At 45.2% G+C, this 22,012-nt stretch overlaps 1 pseudogene; it reads right to left on the bottom strand.

Annotated features, from left to right (window-relative positions):
* Nucleotides 1–1,341: 1,341 nt before the first annotated feature.
* On the bottom strand, nt 1,342–11,887 carry LOC143442564 (Y-box-binding protein 3 pseudogene; annotated as a pseudogene).
* Nucleotides 11,888–22,012: the final 10,125 nt, after the last annotated feature.

The following is a 22,012-nucleotide window of genomic DNA, read 5'->3' as shown; positions in this document are numbered from 1 at the left end:
CAGCCCAGGGGTGGCACCACCCAATGTGAACTGGGCCCATCAATCAATAAAGAAAATGCACCACAGGCTTGCCTACAGCTGGTCTAGTGGGGGCATTTTCTCACTAGAAGTTCCCTTTTGCCAAATGATTCTGGCTTGTGTCAAGTTGACATAAAACTATCCAGCACTGAGGGACCAAATGAGTGTCCTGTCAGGACCCTGGAGTGGCAGGAAGAACCATTTCATAGCCCAGCCTTTTAACTCCAATGTCTCCTATCCCATCCAGATAACCTCACAGATGTACAGGCCCTGGCCAAAAGGGTGAGGGAGAAGAGCCGGAACATCCAGGCCCTGGTGCACAGCACTGTGGGGCAGTCCTTGCCAGTGAGTGTCTGGCACTGGGGAGAAGACCTAGGCGTAGTGCAGCCAGCCAGGCCTTCTAGAACAAACTGCTCTGTTCATCTTTCTCCTCAGCCCCCTCTAAAAAAAACTCTTACCCTTGCTCATCAGCATCACATGATCACTTGTTTTCTTCGATTAAGAAGGATTGAACAAGTTTTGTTCAATCCTTCGATTGAAGGGAGCTACGTTCAGTAGGCGAGGATGAGAAGGCAATGTTTCCTAAGAAGGAGAGGAGTCCAAAGCCCCCAAAGCCATAGGGATGGGGGAGGCCTGAATATTTGTTTAGTCTTTCCCCTCCCCAAGCTGGGTAAATACTCCATTTATCAGGTCTCTAAAGAGAATTGTCAAGGCAACAGGGTTTGATTCTTTCTAGAAATATACAGAAAGGGCAAGACAGGCCACCAACAGTTACACACTCAGTGTTTTTTGGGACAGGTTCATTGTTGACATTGAAGTCATTATCACCACACAAAAGCCTTTAAGGCACTTTCTTTTGTGTGGTACACTATGCTGAACATAACCCAGATATTACCCCAATGGAGTCCTCCCTCAATAGTGAAATTATAATCCGGGAGATGCACTGAGAGGAATCATAGAAATACTGAGCAGTTTGTATGCACTTTGCAGTTTGGCATGGAGTGCTCACCAGAAAATCTAGGTGTCAGTCAAGCTCGGGTGGCCCAAGAAAGAAAACAAATTTTTATCTCTGTACTTTACTGTTCTCACACAGGACCTGCCTGCCCTCCACAGGGCAGAAGCAGGGCCCAGAACAGGTCTGGGGGAGGTGTGGTCTTTCATCATTATTCAAACTGCTTCCTTCTGGAAGCTTCTAGACTTAATCAGATGGGGAGCCACCACACTGCCTCACAGAACCTGGAGCTCTTACAGAAATGTCTCTCCACAGTGGCAGCTCCACTCTCCTTTGTCTTTTGTTCTAAATAGTGTTTCAGTGTTCTGTCTCTACTTGTTAGCCTGCTTCCCACATTCAGGGTCTCCTCCGACATCATCTGTTTTTGGAGAAATCTGATTAACTTTACATTGTCTTGGCTCTCCATATTATATTCTTCTCCAAGCTAACACAATCATGATCCCTAATACAAATATAGCCCTTTATACCCTGGTGAATATTTTATATCATTTATCTCAGTTCTGATAGCAATCTCCTAAAGTATATGTGTTCATTTTTGCCATCTCCCCTGCCCCTTATTTCTGCTTTTAATGTAGTGACATTTTATTTAGATTTTTGTCTGTATCCCAATCTATTAGGTTTTTCCCCCTTTGATTTCTTTTAATCTTTTACTTGATGCTGGTTTCATCTGTCCACATGTGATTGTCTGAAAGAAGGTTTCTGCTGAAGTCTGGCTCCAGCAGGATTCAGGTCCCAAAGAAGAGGTGTGGAGTTGGTGAGGGAAAGAGACTGACATTACCTGGTGCGAATCAGGGTAGCTGGTGGTTATTGAACAACAGGACACACCGTTTTGAGTCTATGATTGCATAATAGCTCAGCCATTAGCGATCTTGAAAGCAGGCTTAATGATAACAAGAAATATATGAACTTTTCACAGATTGTTTTTAACCTATTTTATCCCTATTTTTTAACATCCAGAATGAATGAGGTCATCAACTTTATTACAGCATTTTTCTTTGAAGAAAAAGCAGTAAGTTGAGCAAACATCTAAGTCCCCATGGTTCTTTAAGGTTCAGCAACCCCGCCACATGCCCTTCACACCTCCTTCTGCAAGGTCTCAGCCTTTGTGGTCTGGAAGTATCACATCGAGTCATGTGAAACAAACCCCTGAGACCAATTTTCATTCCTCCAGGGGCATGATGCAGTGTTTGTACAGGAAGCAGAACAAACATTGAGCCATTTCCTAATTGTGTTCCTGTGTGCCTTGGTCTTACAATATGGGCCTGTTCTCCTCATAAGATCCCCAAAGGGAATGTCCTGACATCTTCCTCTGTCTCCATTGTGCCGTACCATCCTAATTCCTTCAATGTATGCTCCTGTATATGTCAAAGAGGGATCAAGCCAGTCTAACTTTAACAGAATCTGGGGCATATCAGGTCTTGCCACTCATCCTGTAGACCTAGGCCCATTGCTTCTCTCCATCGTACGCTTTCATCCTTAGGACCAGGTGTATGTAAGAGTTTCTGGCACCAGCTTTCAGTTAACTACTCTGCAGCTTCTCTATTCTTGGTGCAAACAGGGACACAAAGGGGGTTCTTGTGCAGGAGTAGGCAGAGTTACCATGCTATGTGGGTCCACATGTGGGTGGCAGAGATTTGTTTCCAAAGATTTATTTGTTTAGCAAGACTGCTATTGTATACATTCATATCCTTTACCAAAGCCCATACAAAATCTCCCAAAGAAAAAAGGCATAAGGAAACTCCCATAATGCATAGCGAGAGTCATCAAAGACGAAAGTCAAAGGCTGCTGGAGAACGGAGATCTGTGACATCCACCTGCTGGAACCTGGTGAAGCAGCAGTGGTCACTGAGATTTCCATTGGACTTGGTCCTATTTTGTCTTCTGCTGCTGTGAGAAAACCCTGACCATAACCAACTTGGAAAGGAAAGTTTATTCCATCTGACACTTTACAATCCATCATTTCAGAGAGTCAGGGCAGGAGCTCAAGCAGGAAGCAGGTGCAAAGGCAGGGACCATGGAGGGAAGCTGCTTCCTGTCTTATTCTACATGGCTTGCTCAGTTTCCCTTCTTTTTACATTTTCTAATACATTCTCTCTCTCTCTCTCTCTCTCTCTCTCTCTCTCTCTTTCTCTCTCTCTCTCTCTCTTTCTCTCTTTCTCTTTCATTCTCTCTCTTTTTCTCTCTTTCTCTCTCTCTTTCTCTCTCTTTCTCTTTCTTTCTCTCTCTCTTTCTTTCTCTTTCTCTCTCTTTCTTTCTCTCTCTCTTTCTTTCTCTCTCTCTCTTTCTCTATCTCTCTCTCTCTCTTTGAAGGACTCTTTGAAGAAATTAACTCTCTTCCTCCTTGTGGACCCAAGGGATTGTTAGTACCTCTATCCGCTGAATGATCTCACCAGCCCTCAGCTTGCTTTCTTATACAATGCACAACCACTTGCTAAGGAGTGGTACTGCCAAGAGTGGGCTATGCCCCACACATCAATCATCAACCAGGAAAATGTCCTTCTGACCTGCCCACCAGCCAGTGTGATCGAGGCCATTCCTCACTTAAGGTTTCCTCTTTCCACAGGACTCTAGCTTGCAACACCTAGCTCAGACTTGTTGCTTTCATTGTAGAAATAATTTTGATACCGTAATGGTCTTCACCCTTCAAGTGAAACATTGTGCCCTATTCACCGGCCCTTCTCTGTCACATTTCCTTCATTCCATTCTTTTCCCTAGAGCACGTGACAGATTAGTGAGGCTGTCTTATACTTTACACTATGCCAGGCAGAGAGGCACATCCTGTAATCTCAGCATCTGGGGGCAAAAGCAGAATCTGGCAGAGTTCAAGGCCATCTCTAGATACATAAAGAGTTTGAGGTTACTCTGGATTACAGGAGACCCTGTCCCCCAGAAAGAAACAAAAAACCCAAAACCAAAACTTCACACCAATTACTTAAGAATATGTCCCTCAAGGGCGAGGACATTTGCCTCTATAAGTATAATACAATTATCCACTCTGGGATGACAGTTAATCTGATACCATTTCCTAACTTCAGATTTACCGAGTTTTCCTTGGGGAAGCTGTTTTTATTTTCCAGATCTAGAGCCCAATCAAAGATAACCTACAGACTGTAGTCACTAGGTCTCTCCTGTCTTCCAGTCTTCAGTCTTTTTCTTTTTTCCTTGTCTCTCATGACACTGAGGTTTTTAGAAGTCTAGGCAAATCTTTTTCTGGAATGTATCTCCCATTTCCAGAATGTATGAAGGTGCTGTGTTGTCTTTCCCTCATGTTCAGGTGTTTTCCTTTTGGAGGAGACTAGTTTGTCACACCAGGAGTCACCTGGCATGTGTGTCTCATCCTTGGCGAGGCCATGGTGGCATTCAGCAGTGGTGATGGCTGCCTGCGTCTCTCTGTCCTGTCACCCAGCCATCCTTACCCACTGTTTCTGCATGTGCTGCTGATTTCCACTTGACTCAGTTTTTCCCAAGGAGACTCTCAACCGATGATTTTTCTATTTCTAGCTCTCTTCCCCTTATACATTCATTAACTGGCATTCTTTTCTAAGGAGTTTCTGATTCACTCCCCACCCTAATGGTATTTGTTTAATTCATTATGGACTCATGAAATTTTTGTTGTTGTTGTTAAATGTTTAGATTTTTTTTATTTTTTTGAGGCAGAGTTTCTGGGTAGCCAAAGTTGTCTTCCTCAAACCTGGTCATAGCCATACTTAAACATACTTCCAGTGTTTCTTTTTGAAAAAACAAAAGAAACAAATAAAAACCACTCCTTATTTTTGGGCAAAAGGTGGCAGACATTTTACATCTCATGTGCTTTGCATACCATCTTCTGAATATTACTCCACTGCAGTGCCCAGGTCTCTTCTTTGCTGTGGATGTACCTGTGTGATAGTTTACCTGGCCAATCTCTTAATTAGGGTATTTGCTTATTTTCAACATTTTGCTATTGCCAATAATGATGCAATGTGTATGCATGTGTCCAAGTGTTTCTTTGAGATAAATACCGAGAAATGTTAGATTGTTGTCAAAGGGAAATGCCAATGTCACTTTGTTACATGCTGTATATTTTTCTTTCCTAGGCTCTGTGCCGTTTTTCCTTTTCCATAGTGGCTGTTTAGAGAATGCTGGCTCCATGCAGCCTCCCAGAGACTTTTTTTTTAATTATAAATTCAAAGCAATTCTTTATCCTTCAGTTTTTGCCAGGAGCTAGTTCACTTTAAAGGGTAGAAAAAATGCAACAGTGTACATATGCAGTCCAATTCAAACAAAACTTACTTAGATCAAGCATTTCATAATCATTAAGGGCCTAATGACAAATACGTCACTAGCCGACAAAGATATCTATTAAAGCCATTAAGACTGGCTGAAAATGGATAATTCTCACATTTTTACAATAACTCTAAAGTCCTAAAATGTTTAACTATATTAAACATATGCCAGAGGTATAAATTAATGATATGTTGATAGTGATGTGAGACTGCATCTATTGATTTTTCTCTATGTGTGTCTCTGTTACTATGTCAGAAAAGTAAAGGTTTTTTTTCCATTTTTTATGAATTTAATTTAATTTTTTTTTTACTTATTCACTTTCCATCCCCTCACTGCCCCCTCCTACTCACCCCCTCCTACAATCCTTTCCCTTCCTCTTCTCCCCTGATCAGGTGATCTCCCAGAGACTTTTGTCTAGCTTCTGAATTTTGTCAACTTGATCAACAAGAAAGTTAATTCCTGTGTGATTTTCACATGTGTTACAGTATTTATTGACATTTTGAAGCAGTGGAATAGCACCCAGGCCTTCGCACACACTAGGCAAATGCTCTGCCACTGAGCCACATACCAGCCTATATCTCTATTATGTGAGAAGCAGAGCCCTTGTGTTCCTCTCTGCTCACTCTGCTCTCCCCCACCTCTTTCTCTGCTCTCTTCTGCTTCTCCTCCTGCTTTACCTTTTCTTTCAGTTGTCCTGGAATCCCCTTTGTAAATCCACGAGTGTCAAATCCGTAATGATCCTTTCTGCCTCCAGAGTGCTGGGATTACAGATGTCAGCCACCATGCCGAGCTTTTGCTCCTTTTTCTAACAGACTTTTAAATCTTTTCTGACCCTTGACCTTGAGGTCTTTATAAAGTTGTTAGTGTTCTATTTCTCACAGACGTTGTAAATATATTCTTTTGGCTTTAATCTGCAAAAGAAGAGCCTGCTTTAATTTGCCTGAGGTTGAATCTGCTATTCTCTGTTACCATTTGTGTCTTTAAGCACAGAAAGCTCCCCACACCCATGCTGGTGTGGCACCTGTGTGTTTCCTTTTGCAATTCTTAGGAATTTTGTTTACTCTTGTGTATGCAGTAAGGCATGAATCCATTTATATTTTCCCAAGCAACTATCTAATTTCCATATTTAATTTTCTATTGCTATGACTAAGGCAACTTATAAAAGACAGCATTCAATTGGAGGCCTGTTTACAGTTTCAGAAGGTGAGTCCATGACCATCATAGTACGGACCAAGTCAACAGGCAGGCTGGCGTGGTGTTGGACCAGCAGCTGAGAGATTACATGTTGAAACAACCATGAAACACAGAGAGTTAACTGGGAATGGTGTGGGTTTTTGAAACCTCAAAGCCCACACCATTCCCAGTGACACATCCCCTCCAACAAAGCCACACCTCCTAAGCCATCCCAAACAGTTCCATATTCAGATATATGAGCCTATGGGGGTTATTCTCTCCAAACAACCACAACAGTTGTCTCAGTTTCATTTTTAAGTCTAGCTTGAGTGATTTAGGATGTTACATGTGCCATATAACAATACAGTGAATTTGCATGTATTTTTGTAATGTGAGAGGCATCCTGGCTTGTTTTCTTTCCTTCCTTCTTCCTTCCCTCCTTCCTTCCTTCCCACCTTCCCACCTTCCCACCTTCTCACCTTCCTACCTTCCATTCTTCTTTCTTCCTTTTTTTTTCAACACAAGTTTATAGCTTTGGCTGTCTTGGGATTTGCTCTGTAGACCAGGCTTGCCTTGAACTCAGAAGAAATCTGCCTACCTCTGCCTCCCAGATGCTGGGATTAAACATGTGTGCCACTGTAACCCAGCACATTCTGGATTTTCTATTTGGTTTCACTGGTCTGTCCTTTGATGTGCTAATGCCATGAGCTTAATTATAGAGAGCTTATGGCATGTTTAATATTTAGAAGGTCCAGTCCTCCATTAAATATTAAGGACTTTCCTAGCTACAATTGCAGATTTATTTTTCTATTTGAACTTAAAGTCAATCATGTAAACTTTAACTTTGTCAGTAATACTTATGGGATAAATGGCTAATAATATACCTCAGATTTAATTGGCTTCTTTCCCACAGGCAGTGTGATAAATGGCATATAGCATCTGTCTCAATTAGGGTTTCTGTTGCTGTGATAAAAACACCATAACAATAGCAGCATCAGAGAGAAGCGTTTATCGAGTCTCACAACTCACAGGTCTAACTCCATCAGTGAGGGACGCCAGAGCAGAAACTAAAGCAGAAGTCATAGAGAGTGCAGGTCACTGGCTTGCTCTCCATGGTCTGCAAAGTTTGCTTTCTTCTATGCCCCAGGACTACCTGCCCAGGGATGGCACTTGACACAGGAGGGATTTTTCATGTCAATCATTAATCAAGAGCAGGCCCCACAGACAAGGCACTCCCTTTTCGTAGATGACACTATGTGCAGTTGACAGAGAACCAACCAATCTGATTGTTCTCTTACTCAATGACTGTGTTGTGTACTTGTTAAATGTTTCAGTAATGGCCCAGTGAGATGGCTCAGTGGGTAAAAACACTTGCTGCATAAGCCTGAAAATCCGAGTTCAATCCCTGCCATTCATGTGATGATGATGGTGATGATGATGATGATGATAAACTTAGTATGTCTAGGTATGTTGCTGCACTTGGGAGGCTGAGACCAGACTGGACCACACAGTGAGCCTCTGACTCAAAAAAAAAAAAAAAAAAAAAAAAACCAAAGGGGCGGGGAAGTAAAATGGCTCAGTGAGTAAAGGTGCTTGCCACCAAATCCGATGATCTGAGTTCAATCCCTAGTTCCTAAGTAATAGAAGGAGAGACTGAACTTCCATTGGTTGTCTTCTGACTTCCATGTGCACTCTGTGTCACACAGTCATGCACACAGATAAACACAATAAAAAGAAAATGTTTTAAAAATGAACAAATAGTTTCGAGCACACACTCTTGCAACGGTTTCTATGACAATTTCGTATCATCAGAAGGACTGAGACTCTGGAGTAGAGTTAGGTACCACCTCTGCCTTCAGAGAGACTAGTCGATAAGTGCCTCCTCCTGTGGGGAAAAAAAAAGGCTTGGGGATCCCGCGGTTCCTCCTGCCATGCTGTGGGTAGTCGTGCCATGCTGTGGGTAGTCGGCTGGGAACGCTCTGGGTTTCTCCAGCTGGAAGTTGGGCCCGGCTGTTCATTAACTAAAAGTCTCTCCCTGGCTCCTCACAGTTCCTCATAGCGGCGCAGCCCCAACACACGAGGAAGCCCTTGGGTTTCCAAAACTGGTTTATTCACATGGCGAATTGTGGACGGATCTGGATGCATACTCCCTCAAACCCAGGATCGACCTGAGTTAAAAAGGGGAGGGGACAAGGGGGGAGGGGCTGGGGAGGAATGTTTAATTGGCTCCACCTCTGGCCTTCAGGTATGTAAATCTCTTTAGGGCCTGTTCACGCCCTCCACCTGTGTACATGACTGAAGGGTGGAGGTGAAATGGAGATTAGACCTTGTGTTAGGCCCAACATCCCACCCTTTTTTCTTTCATAAAAGGAGGGGCAACTCTGTTAATGAGAGATGTGGACCATGTGGAAGTAGTCTGGAGTCCCAGAGCGCGGGGAGATAATATGCCGTCCCTGACAGGCAATGTCCTGTTGGGTCTCCTGGCTATCTCAAACCCAGTGCTCTATCAAGGGGGCCTAGGAACAGGGCTAAACATCCTACCGTCCCTAAAAGGGTCTCCGGGGTTTAAAACCCGTTCAACCAGGCTATGTCCAAACCATGTCTCCACGGCCCAACATCTCACTGTTTTTAGTGAAAATTTTGGATGAGGTGGTCAAAATAAAACACTATGTAGGCCAGAGGGTGTAGCATAACCAAGTCAAGGGTAATGGGAATTGAGGGTAGGGTTTGGAAGGCAGGGAATTATTGAAACAATTAAATACAGATTGTACAGTTTGAGGGTAATGACATCTGATTAATCTAAATAGACATTATGTTTTCCTCACTAACATGTAACTTTAGCTATGTGACTTTAGCAAAAGAGTTCATTTGTAGCTGGAAGGTCTGGATCTGTCTTCTGTAGTGAGCATCTCTGGGTTCTGGCGTGCATCTCTGGAGCCTGGTGTGGGTCTCTGGATTTCAGCATGTTCTGGGGTCTTCAGTCAGATGAGACGACTGGAAGAAGGCAGCTTGGCAGGTTCCAGGAGGTGGCGCTGTCTCTGGATCTCAGCGTGTCTCTGGAGTCTGCAGTCAGATGAGGTGGCTGGGAGAAAGCAGCTTGGCATCTCAGGCAGGTTCTAGAGGATGGCTGGACTCTGTTGGATCTGTGGGTATACCTGTAGGATAATCACAGGAGGGAAGCAGCATCTCCGGCAGGGAGATGTCTGTAGGCTGGACATGGGGCATTAAATTGCTTGAGAACAAGCACCTTATGGCCTGTCGTTAAGATCCTGGAAAAGCAAAGGTGTTTGAGGAAATTTAGTCTTAGAAGGTATCTTGGATAGCTGAGGGAGAAAAACAATGTTAATTTTGTATCTGGGATTGGCAGCAACACTTTGCCTGTAAAAGAAATTAGTTGTTAATTAAGACTCAAGATATGGTGATCAGCACGTTGACTTAACTGTGGAAGGAAATTAGATGGCTTTTAAACCTTGAAGAAATTATAAAGGTTGAAAAATAATGTTGGACATCTATCACAAGTATTAGAGAGAAAAGGCAGCATTAAAATAGAAAAAATAACAAATTTTTGGTTGAAAAAACACAAGCATTGTTGTTCTAGGTGTTTCTGTTAGGAAGAAAAGGAAAGGTTTAAAATTTTTGTTGAAAAACAGGAACGTTTGTTGCAGGTCCTCCTGTTGGGGAAAAGCAGTACGGCGGGTTTAGAAGCAGTGGGGAGGGGCCTTGTTCTGCGATGTGGCGTCCGGGTGCTCTGGCAGAGAGGACCTGTATTCCACCTTTCTTTTTATTAGAAATTTTAATTGTAGAGAAGGATCAAAAAGCTAACTTGAAGTTTATAGGGAGAGATACCTAGGCTTGATAGGAGAGCTAAGAGTCAGAGAGTGAAAGGCTATAGGAATCTCTCACCTAAGGAAGGAGTCTTAGGAGGGTCACAGCAGGCACTGTGACTTGAAAGACTGCTGTTGTCTGTGAAGGAGCCCTCTCTGTGGAGCTGGGGGATGGGCAAAGTGGAGGCTAGGGGGTCTGCCATCTTGCCCTTGAGCTGGAAAGCACATGGAGAGGGAGAGACAGAGAGAAAGAGGAGGGGTTAAAGTAGAGAAGTTGACCAGGAACACATGGAGAAAGAGTGGGGCCTAGTCTTTTGAACTAGGCAGTAGCTAAAAATTAGAAGAAGCTAACAAGGAACACGTGGAGAAAGAGGGGGGAGACAGAAAGAAGCCTGCCTAGTTTTGTGAACTAGACTGGGAATTACTCACTGTCCTGGAGTTTCGCGGAGAGGTTTTCTGTGGGCAATAACTGGGGAGAACACTCTTGGAGCTGGCTCTACCACCTGTAGCTGGCTCTACCACCTGTAGGGAACGATATGGGCTCGTGCGTGGGTGAGCGGGTCCCCTGCGGAACCTCGGGCAGTAGGTTGGATTCTGATGGACCAGGAGTTGTGTTCCCTTGAGGACTCCATCTTTCATCTGTCTAATCTCACCAGCATTATGGGGAGGTCTACGGCGCACAGCATAGTGGCTCCCTTCTACTGGAACTCCATCTGGGCCAGTCACATTTGTTGCTTTAGGACCCCCTTTTCCTGTAACCACATCAAACTCTACAATTTCTCCCTCCCCCACACTGCGCAGATACTTGCGTGGATTATTCTTCTTGATGGCAGTCTGGTGTATAAACACATCTTCTTTGGTGTCATTTCGGTTTATAAATCCATATCCATTTCTGACGTTGAACCATTTGACAGTGCCAAGGACTTTGGTGGCGAGAACTTTCTTCTCCGAGTCCTCGCTGCCCACGGGAGCTGAAGAGGCCGGGGCGGGTCTGGGGGCTGCGTCTCTGCCAGGGCTCCCCGCGAGGGGCGCGGCTGGCGCCGGGGCCTGGGGCGTGCCGCTGGCCGCAGGGCTCTTAGGCGCAGGGTCAGCGGCCTGCGGGAGCGTGGTGTCGCAGGTGGTGGCCTCGCCCGCCTCGCTCATGCCGCCTCTCCGCTCTCTCCGGGCACTGGTTAGCGCGGTGGCGGTTGCGGCGGGGCCAGCTCGCAGCGGGCGGCTCGGGGGCGGGGGACGCGCAAGCTCGAGGTCTCGCTGGGTCTCCCGGCCCCGAAGATGGCAGGTTGTAGGGCATTCATCTTTCCAATGTCTTGTCTCCCCACATTTGAGGCAGATTTTTTCTGTTTTTATTGCTGCCACAAATGCCTGAGCTATGGATGTAACCTGATTTGATGGGGTTCCTATTTCTCTGGTTGCTACAATCCACCTATCGTGATGCTCCTCCCGGAGACCCTGGCAAGCTAGTCTAGACTCGGAAGTCATGCCTTCCCAAACAATGGTTTTAAGAAGAAGGTCCCTAGCTGTGGGGTTGGAGATTTTTCTTTCTAAGCTCATTTTAGTTCTGAGAATAAAATCAGATAGGGATTCTCCAGGCTTCTGATGAAGGGAGAACAGGGAGTGGGCAGGGTCTTGAGACCCTGAAGGTGGAGTAAGCCTATTCCAGGCTTGAATGGCACAGAGGCGGACCTGGTCATAGTAGCCTGTTGGCTGACTTGCCTGTTGTGCCCCAGTAGAGAAATCTTCCTGGCCAAAGAGTTCTTTAAAACCCCATGGAGTGTCATCTTCCCTTCCCTGGTTTTGCCTGACTTGCTGAAGACACTCATCACGATAATACGCCTCCCATTCTAGAAACATTGGATCAGGAAGGGCAGAACGGCAAATATCTCTCCAATCTTGGGGGGTGTTTAAGTTGGCAATATGGCTCTGTAGGAGCGATTTTGTCCACGGTGCATGAATGCCATCTTCCTTCACTGCCTGCCTGAGTTCTTTTAGGTCGGAGGCTTGGATAGGGTGCCATTTAAGTGGTTTAGTTCGAGTGGGGTGGATATTAACTGGGAATGTTTGAGCAGTTTGGGTTTTATCTATGGATTTTGAAGGACTGCTACTTTTGTGGCTAAGAGGAGGGGGAGGGGACTTATCTCTCTTTGGTTGGGAGGTAAGAGGGAAGGCAGGGGAAAGCTCCTTTGGTATTTTAATGAAGCCTTGCCTTTGGATGGGGGAGGGAGGGACAGGAGGAGCACATGGTTTCATTTCCTCCAAGGCATAAGGGGGAAGGGGTGGGTATATGGATTTTATTTCTCTTATTAGTTGGGTAAGGGCCTCAAGGTCTGAAACCAGGTGACTTTTGGGGCCTTGGTTTTTGGGTTCATTTAACTGAGGGGCCCCAGGAGCTGTGTTGTTCTCAGTCTATCCTATTTTCGATGGTCTTATACATTGCCGAATTGCAGCTAAGATCGGCAAAAACTCACAAGGGGGTTTTTTATCTCTGTTTTTGATAAGGGAAGCTACTTTGCTCCAAGAGTCTGGACTGTAAATATTATCCTCTGCCATGCATGGTGCTATCTGAAGGACTTCCTCCCAAAACAAGGAGGCTTGCCTTTTGCCTATTCTTATCCCGTGGGTCTTTAGTAAAGAATATATTTGCCTGGATTGGGGTGAACATTTACGTGAGGTGGAGTTTCCCATGATAGAAAAGGAGGAGAAACGCCTTGTCCAATGGGAACGTTCCCTTGGCCTATTGGCTTTGGGGGATTCCACAATGGTCCAAGAGCGCCAAGCCTTCCCGCAGATTTAAGAACTGGCAGCCGCCCTTATGGCTTTTAAATGGCTGCTGCGTCACCAGATTTCTTTTTGTTTTAGAGAGAGTCTAGATAGAGTCTTTGCCAACGCCCGTTGCGGGCTATCGGGATTTAAGCAGAGGCCAGGGAAGCTTTGAACCAGCACCAGAGAGTGGCCCTGGCCAGGAGGTAGCAAAGGCTCCCTTGGCTTACTTAAATCCGCGCGATGGCTTCCGACTGAAACACAGGAGGAAAAAACAGATTTCTTGTTTCAAGAGTTCGGGGCTTACCCTTCCCGTGGTATCAGTAGCTGCGTGGTTGTGTGGCTTCCAAGGCCCCACGTTTGAGGCGCCAGATGTGGGGGAAAAAAAAGGCTTGGGGATCCCGCGGTTCCTCCTGCCATGCTGTGGGTAGTCGGCTGGGAACGCTCTGGGTTTCTCCAGCTGGAAGTTGGGCCCGGCTGTTCATTAACTAAAAGTCTCTCCCTGGCTCCTCACAGTTCCTCATAGCGGCGCAGCCCCAACACACGAGGAAGCCCTTGGGTTTCCAAAACTGGTTTATTCACATGGCGAATTGTGGACGGATCTGGATGCATACTCCCTCAAACCCAGGATCGACCTGAGTTAAAAAGGGGAGGGGACAAGGGGGGAGGGGCTGGGGAGGAATGTTTAATTGGCTCCACCTCTGGCCTTCAGGTATGTAAATCTCTTTAGGGCCTGTTCACGCCCTCCACCTGTGTACATGACTGAAGGGTGGAGGTGAAATGGAGATTAGACCTTGTGTTAGGCCCAACATCCTCCCACATCATGGGATCTATGGACCCTCCAAGGGTCAAATGAAAATGTGGGGCTGGAGAGATGCCCTAGCAGTTATGAGCACTTCTTGCTCTTCCAGAAGACCCAGGTTCAATTGGTAGCACCCACCAGGTAGATAACAACTCTCAGTAACCTCAATTCCAAATAATCTGATACCCTCTTCTGTCCTCCAAGTTCACAACATGCATTTGGTACACAGACGCATACACACATACACATTAAAAACACAATAACTCTTTTTACAAATAAATTAGATAAACATGAAAATGTCTAGGAGAAAGACCAAACCCACGATTGCCTAATTAAAGCAAGCTTTATTAAATACTGGCCAGGAAGATGGACACTAGCTCCATCCATACCCAGGGTTCCCAGAGATGGTGTTGAATTTTGCTAATCGGATGCTTATAAAGGCAAAACCCACAGGGCTGTGTACATCCTGCCTTCAGCCAATCAGGGGCAAGCACACATTCTGATTCATGACTACATACCTGCCACCTATGTGTGATCAAGCACATCCTACTCAGTTGGGGCAAGCACCCTTGTTTACTGAAGTGAAAATAGGTAGCTTGTTATCTTACAAAACAGCCCCAGCATTTCAGGAAAGTATCTGTCCTGGGCAACTAGGGCTTATGGGTAAGTTTAGCCCTCAAAAAAATAGAATGAAAAGTTAAAAAGATTGTTAAAGCTCATTTGTGTCATCAAACAAATGATCTGCCTTTTGGTGTCTGATTTCCTACCACAGGCGGCTCTCATCCTGTTTCTTTCTCAGCCTCTAACTTCCAGTGTTCCCGAGTGTTTGCATTTTAGAAGTTCCTACCTGAGGTGGTGACTTAAGCATCAAGTGGGTGTTGAATACAGTGAGTACTGGGGCCCATGTGCTTCTGGGAAAGATCCTACAGAACCACATGCTGGACCTCCACATCACCAACTCCAAACTCTTCTGGAGGGCACTGGCCACATTGCAGGTCAGAGAGTGAAGGGAAGCCCCCAAACCTAGATGGCCACAGAACATATTTTTGCAAAGTTGGGAAGGGGTGTAGGGCCAAGGTCTATTTTTTTCACAGACATATCTTTCTTGTGCATAGTCTCTGATTTGCATGCATTTTTACACACAGGTACATTGAGGGAATCCCTGCAGCTGTCATATAGGGACACAAACCACAGGAATAGATAAGAATGAAAACCAGTGTAGACTGGCATTGTCAACCTGGATCAGACTTCAGGGAGTCTAATGCAAGTGGTTCATTGTGGGTATATTTAAAACACCTTACATTTTCAGAAAAGGTTTCCAGGCAACAGTCAGCCCAATTCTGGGTGCACAATAAAGCTTAAGGTGTGACTACATAGAAAGTCCTTTACAAAGTACACGTGACTATGAGGGTGGGTTCTATAGCTAAAAGGCTTAGAATCTAGTGTGGTCTCTGACTGAGCATAGAGGTCAGCAGGCCATAAAGTACAGGTGACATCCCCCCTAAGGATGGTAATGGTCTAGGGAGGGAAGAGTCTGGGATAAACTTTCTGGGGAATTTGGGTGAGGTCTGTCTCTATAGCAAAAGGTGAGGGAGGTCTGCCTCCACAGAGGAGCAAAAGGTCACCAGGTTGATCACAAAATCCACTCTCAGCTTTCTGGATGGAATGCAGATACTTGATTTTTATCTCCTTCATTGAGGAGATAAAGGCACATGGTTGACATTCCTGGTTCCCTTAGTGCTTTGGGTGAGTACAAGAACCTCCGTGTCCCTGACCAGTAGTGAGTGTGAAACTATAACCTCCAGGTGACATTGTTTAAGTGTCAAGGATGCAACAGAAACCCAACTCTTAGCCAGACAGTGGTGGTGCATGCCTATAATCTCCAGAGGCAGAGGCAGAGGGTCAGAGGGGCAGAGGAGAGGCAGAGGAGAGGCAGAGAGATAGAGAGGCAGAGGAGGCTTGAGGCAGAGGCAAGCTGATCTCTGAGTTCCAGGACAGCCAGGACTACACAGAGAAGACCTGTCTCATAACAAAACAAAAACAAAGACAAATGAAGCAAAAAAGAAACCCAACTTGTATTCCTCTAAGCTAAAGTATTAGTCTAACATCCTGGCAATTAGCAACCCCAGTGGGAAGGAGTCTCTCTGTCCCTGATAACTTGGAGAGAGCCTGGCAGAGGGCTCCTATTGGCTTGTCTTGGGTTATGTGCACAACCTTGAACCAATCACTGTCCTCCAGGGGAAAGGATGTTCTGCCCACCTACTTTGTGTCAAGCCGACTTTGGGGTGGGATGGGAGATGGGCTTGATTTTATCTTATGTCCCCCAGAACAAAGACTAACTGTTATACAAGGGAAAAGAAAGGAGCTAATGCCAGAGAGGGGTGAGGATGTCTACTGACCAGAGAGCATGGTGGATGGCTTTGAAGTTTGGTTGCTATCCTTGATCATTGACCTATGGGGTTGTTGGGACCCAGTTGTAAATCTCACCAGTTTTCCATTCATTATGGGCAGCTGATGGGTTACCGCCAACTCTTTTAACCCAGTTTTTCTATATACCTCGTGATTACGGGACAAATTTCCCATAGTGTCTTCAGCCAGATTCAGGATTACAGCTCCCATTTTCTCATGTCTTTCCCTTCTCCTGGGACACTATTCTCAGTTCTCCTAGGCACCTACCCTGACTCTGACCTCATTGCTTCTTCCACAGAAGTTCTCCGGACAATCCAAGGATCGCCGCATCGAGAGCCTTCTTCAAGTGATCCATTTTCCACAAACACTGTGATGATGTCTGAGCTGCCCCCATCTTCTGCCATGTCCAGGTTGCCCACGAGAAGGAAAAGGTACCCTTCCCTGGCTGGCTGTTCAACAAACACTTTCTGAGGATCTTAAGCATCTTTGGAACCTGTGTGACACTGCATTTACAAAGCTCCGAGATACCCTGCCACATGGACCTCCCATTTGGAGGGGTGGGTGGATGGGGTAGGAACGGGGTGAAGAGGTATGACTGTGACAGAAGCTACAGAGGCAAAAACGATACCAAGGGGTCTTCTGTTTGGCCTTGGAGTGGTGTCAAGAAAGAGCAAGAGAAGGGCTCTTTGCACAGGAGTTTTCCATCTTCAGAGACGGTTTTTCACTACTCTTGACCCCATCTCTTTCTAGTCTGGATAACAACCTCCTATACTTGCTTCCAACCTAACCCTTGTACCCAGTTCTTTAGCTCCTCCAGGGTTCTTTCTCAAATGGCCATACCTTTTCTTCAGTTATCCCTGCTCTTTCCCTCAGGTGATCCCCACAGCCTTGCTGAGCCTCCTACTCCGGTGCTCCATCACTGAGGCTGAGGCACATCTGGCTGCAGCTCCTTCAGTCTGTGAGGTTTTTAGAAGAGTCCCCTCTGGGCCAGGTCAGAAGGGCAGCACACAAGCCCTTGGAGAACCTACCGCCTGTGGTGCCCTGAATTGATGTTTCTGAGACCATGGAGGGGCAGAGTCCCCCTTCCAGTTCCCCGGGGACTTGTGCCAGCAATACACGTTGTGGAAACAATCTCAGTTTTGGGTGAGTGCTGCACTCGCTAACAACCCAGAATTGGGAAAGAGTCCTGTTTTCAGCTGAATCATTTCCATTTTTACTGGCATCTTCTGATCTCAGAAATAAAACTGTCTTGTTGTGGAACCTAACCTTGCAAAAAATCAGTAATCAGACTCACTACACACAAACAAGGGAAGCAGGGGCTTCAGGTATTCTCAGCTAGAGAGAAGTTGTGTTCCAGATGTCATTTGAGAGAGTAAGACAATTCCAATTAGACAAGGTCCTTGGGGACTAGGATGAGTGCCACATCCACTCAGAGACCACTGAGCAGGGACATTGGCTACATCTTCTCCCTGTGTTTGCAAGAAAGAATATAAGGAATCCTACTCTGGGGGTGCCGGGCACCCTTTGGTGGTAGAACCCAACAAACACTAGAAAGTTGTCGGCACTGCTTTAGACTGAAGCTGTCATGGGTTTTGATAAATCAAAGGGACCTGGATTCATCCCAGGTCCAGTCTTCAGGTGCCTGCTGCCAAGGCTCTCACTGTTGAGATCTGGCTCCCCCTTGTGGTAGAGAAATACCCAATTAATAGTTGCCTCCAGAAACGCCCCCGTGGAGAGAGTTATGGAAACTTTTAGTGGCTAGAGTTATTTTGAGATACGGACGGGGAGGTCAAGAATCAAGGAGAGTTGTGGAACAAAGGAGGTTAAAGTACGACAGATAAAATCCGAGAATGTCTTCAGGGTTACAGTGGTTATGCAGAGTGAGTACCTGAGACTTAGGGCTTCGTCCTGGGACTCTGGGCTCTAGAAAGAGCTATGAAAGTTCAGAAATGTGTTAGAATTTCAAGTCTGCACTCCCTTCACGTGGGAGGGCACAGCAGGCACGCTGTGGGCCAGAATATGTATTGGAGGCTACATAGCAAGATTGCTCTCCCTCTCAAAGAACTATTCAGAGACAAATGGGCTACAGCTTGCCTCTAAATAGCCAGCACTATTTGGAGAAAGCAAACATCTGAGGGGACGAAAACTACTAAAGAATACTCCATGGTGGTGCTGAAAGGGGTTGGGGGGTGCAGCTGACCCAGAGACTCTATGACCAAAGAACGTAAAAAGAAATGACCTCTGGGATACCCAGTTGCAGAATCAAAACCGAAAGGACTTAGGGTAGGAGTCAATTGGACCGGAACACATTCAAAGTCACGACCATGCTGTCAGGTCAGCCAGCGGCTCTTTTTAACAGCTTAAGTCAGCTAGCATGGTTCTTGAATATGTGTGTTAAAGAGTCTGTAAGGCCAAAGAAGGCAGTTTAAACCAGGTAGGGAGTGAAAGTACCAACCTGGCTTCATACAGGGACTCAACCAACACAGCAAAATGTCCAGTGTCCCATCTAAACTCAAGGCAGGGTTCGTACACGTGGATTAAACCTTAGTGTTTCAAGAACAAACTTTGCATATAGAATCTATTATAAAACACTCCCCTTGTGGGACAGGGAAGAATTGGGTCTCCATCTGCTACAGAATTCTGAAGGCTACAGAATGAGAGACATAGAAGACGAGCTCTGTTTATAGGGTGGCCAGACTCCACAGTGATGTGAAGTGGAAAATTCTGGTTTCTTTGGAAAGTCAGTTATGTCAAATGATGTTCTCTTGGGGCACACGGGTGAAAGGATGTCTTGCTAAAGTAGACAGGTGACAGAATGTTTTCTTGAAGCAGACACATGAAAGGACCCATGATGACGGAGTATAAATGTGACCCCACTGACATTCGGGGAAGAGCACTGAGCGTTGTTTTGATTGGTCCACCTAGCTATTTTTCCCTGACGACAGGCATGTATTGGTTTTCCCATACATAGCATTGTTGAGCTCAGCTTGTGGTAATGCCACCACTGAGAGAAACCAGAAGTTCCTGTGGCTTCTTGCTGGATTAAATCTTAGTGTTTCAAGAACAAACTTTGCTTCTGCAGCCTTACTTTGGGCCAGTTGGCCGGCCTTGCAGTTTCTCTCTCTTTTCTTTCTTTCTTTCTTTCTTTCTTTCTTCTTCTTCTTCTTCTTCTTCTTCTTCTTCTTCTTCTTCTTCTTCTTCTTCTTCTTCTTCTCCTTCCTTCTCCTTCTCCTTCTCCTTCTTCTCTTAAAGATTTATTTACTTATTAAATGTTATTATATACACAGTATTCTGCCTGCATGTATGACTACATGCCAGAAGACAGCATCAGACCTCATTACAGATGGTTGTGAGCCACCATGTGGTTACTAAGAATTAAACTCGGGACCTCTGGAAGAGCAGTTAGTGCCCTTAACCACTGAGGCACTAAGTCACTCTCCAGCCCTTAGCAGTTTCTTCAGGATTGAACTACAGCTGCTGGTTCATTGGTGTCTGCCTGCCAAGAGATCTGGACTGCACCTTCTGGTTTCTATTTGGTGTTTGCTACAGGACTGAACTGCTGCCAAAGAAGATTGAGCTCACTCCCAAAGAACTATAGCTAAACAGATCCATGTCCCCCATATCCTAGTAACTTTTCTCTTCCACTACCTCTGGTGTGTGGTCGGCAAGAGGAGAGGTTGAACATTTATTAAAATAGGCTGCAAAAGGGGTTAAGAGCACTGACTGCTCTTCAAGAGATCCTGAGTTCAAATCCGAGCAACCACATGGTGTTTCACAACCATCTGCAATGAGATCTGAAGCCCTCTTATGGGGTATCTACAGTGTACTTACATATAATAAATAAATAAATAAATAAATAAATAAATAAATAAATAAATAAATCTTTGGGCCAGAGCAAGAAGGGGGGGGCGGAAATAGGCTGCAAAACATTTATACCTACAATAATGAGGTATAAAGACCAAGCAGGCAAGAAGAGCTTTACACAGATAAAGCTGGAAAAACCAAGCAAGCAAGAAAATGAAGGATAGCATTGAGCCATAACACAAAGTACAAAAGAAGTATACATGCATCCACACCAATAAATATAAATAAACAAATAGAAAGTGGAGACAAGGATGGCAAATCTTTTTTCCTCAAGAATTTCAAGTAGTATGTGTTATATGACTTCTCCAGGAGATGGGGCTTAATCATGCTAGGCCCACACCTCCAATAGGAGTTAGATTTATAGGACACTTGTGGAAGCAAAATATGAACACAGGGAAATAGTAACGTCAGATAGAGAGATGCAGCATGCACGCTCTACAAAGGGCTTGACACTAGTGTTACAAATTGATAACATGTTCCTCTTGATGTGCTGGAATAAGATGAGCGGGCCACAGGTGGCAGCCAAGACAGAGGTATGTGATAGACTCTCTCTCTCTCTCTCTCTCTCTCTCTCTCTCTCTCTCTCTCTCTCTCAAAACCCACTTCTCTCTGTGCTGAACCCCTATAGGTTTGTATAAATGCTTAGCCTCTGGGCTATCTGAGGGAACAAGCAGAGGGTAGATGGAGTTGAGACAATACCCATAAATGTTTTTCCCTTAATTCATGTCAAGAAGCTTTAGGCTGGGCATAGTGGTGCACACCTTTGATGTCAGAACTTGGGAGGCAGAGGCAGGAGGATCTCTCTGAGTTCAAAGTAGTCCTGGTCTACATAGTGAGTTCCAGATAGCAAGGATTACTGTCTCAAAAAGCCAAGAAAAGAACAGGAAGAGAAAGGAGAAAAAAGAACAGGAAAGGAAGGAGGAGGAAGATGAGAAGGAGGGGAGGGCAGGAGGAGGTTGAGGTGGTGCTAGTAGTAGCTTTAGGATCCTGTTATCAAGACACTGAGGATGAATGTTCGAGATACTGAAGAAGTGCTCCCAGGAGCTGGAGCTGAAGTGAGACATTCAGACTGACACGCATAGAACCTTTGTAGAAAGAATGTGATATGAGTTAGGAGAGGCATGTATCTTGTTCATCACATGGGAGGCAAAAGACTAAGTGAGTTCATTTTGTAAAGGAACATTTATACTCATATGACAAGAAAAAGAAGGTCTTGGGATATTAATTGCAAGTGACAACTTTGTGGGTGGGAATTTTTACTTCTGACAAAGAGGAATCATTTGCAGACATGGTGCACATAGTTAACGTTAGTAGATCATGCCTCTTTTCTGAGTTTCCTCTCCTGTGAGTAGACCATGAGTGTCTGCCTCCCCCAAAGTCCCGACATCTTACCCAGACTTGACACGCCCACCTGTCCATCCAGTGAGTGTATGATATCCTGTTGTGGTTCATGTGCATTCCCCCATGACTAGAAACACTGAACAACTTCTCACATTTACTATCCACTTGGAAATTTTTGTGTAAACTGCCTATTTTGTGCACTTTTGTGTGTGCATCTGCATGCGTGTGTATGTGCATGCGTGTGTATGTGCATGCGTATGTATATGCATGTGTGTGTGAATGTGTGGATGTATTTGGCATCGTTCACATGTAGAGGTCAGGGGATGATTTTGTGGAGGTGCTTCTCTTCTTTTATCTCTATGTGGGTTCTGAACTCATGTCAGCAGGCTTGCCCAGCCAGTGTCTTTACCTGTTGAGTTACATCACTTGATCCTCTTAGTACATTCTTAAGGGTTGGGTTGTTACTACTTTACGTTATATTTGAAAGACCTCATTGGATATTACAAGCAGGAGTTCTCTGTTAGGTTTAGATATTACATAGCATGT

Source organism: Arvicanthis niloticus, chromosome 6 (genome assembly GCF_011762505.2).
Source record: "Arvicanthis niloticus isolate mArvNil1 chromosome 6, mArvNil1.pat.X, whole genome shotgun sequence".
Lineage (NCBI taxonomy): Eukaryota > Metazoa > Chordata > Mammalia > Rodentia > Muridae > Arvicanthis > Arvicanthis niloticus.
This window is presented reverse-complemented; position numbering and strand designations above follow the sequence as displayed.